This window comes from Bactrocera latifrons, unplaced genomic scaffold (genome assembly GCF_001853355.1).
Source record: "Bactrocera latifrons isolate USDA-ARS-PBARC rearing strain unplaced genomic scaffold, ASM185335v1 scaffold_682, whole genome shotgun sequence".
Classification (NCBI taxonomy): domain Eukaryota; kingdom Metazoa; phylum Arthropoda; class Insecta; order Diptera; family Tephritidae; genus Bactrocera; species Bactrocera latifrons.
Window position 1 is genome coordinate 88854 of NW_017537359.1, and position 939 is coordinate 89792.

Genomic DNA, 939 nt, shown 5'->3' on the forward strand with positions numbered 1-939 from the left:
TAGATGAAGAAGCTGCAGTAAGGATACCCTTTTTAACTTGAGCGGTTTCCTTGTTGATGTTGTTGCTGGCGGGATAAAGGTTATTAATTTTCTCACATAAGTTATGGTACTTTTTCCAATTGGCCTTTTCAGTTAAGAATTTGGGGGCATGCTTGATCACATTTGCTTTGTTACAATTTAAGTAAAAAATTATTGGATAATGATCACTGCCACAGAGATCATCCAAGACTTTCCAAGAAAAGAGTGGGTAAATATTCGTTGATGATAATGAAACATCTACATGAGTAAATGTTTTGTGTGTAGAAAAGTGCGTAGGTGTTTTATTATTTAGGACAGATAAGTCAAGTGAACAAATGAGTTCCTCAAAGCATTTGCCTCTACGGTTTTGGATAGGGGAGCCCCAAAGTGGGCTTCACGCTTAAAATCCCCGCAAAAGATGAGTGGTTTAGGTAGAGAAATCAAAATACTTTTCACCTCGTGGAAATCAATAGCACTGCTTGGCGCAAAATAAACTGAGATCATTGATTTGGAGGGCAATTATATTTAAGTTAGTTTCGATCTGAATACGTTTGTGGCAAATGTTTTTTTTAATCAGCAAACCAACGCCGTGAATATTAGTTTAATTCGTATTGTGGAAATATGCTACGTATGGAGAAGGTGCTAAAAATGTATTCCCATATCCAATATTCCATTGTAAAAAAGTTAACATATTTAATGGCTAGAATTAGAAGCTGAAAGTAATTCATATATTAATATATACGGAAAACTAAAGAGCATTAACTGTCCGAATCATCAGACATTCTGTAATTGTGTAAGAGAAAGAACTCTGTTAATTGATGCAGGTGGAGAGAAAACATTTGCCGAAAAACTGTCATCAGTGATAAAGTTGTTATTTATAGTATAAGTAATTGAGTATTTTTGTGCTTTATTGAGTGACAC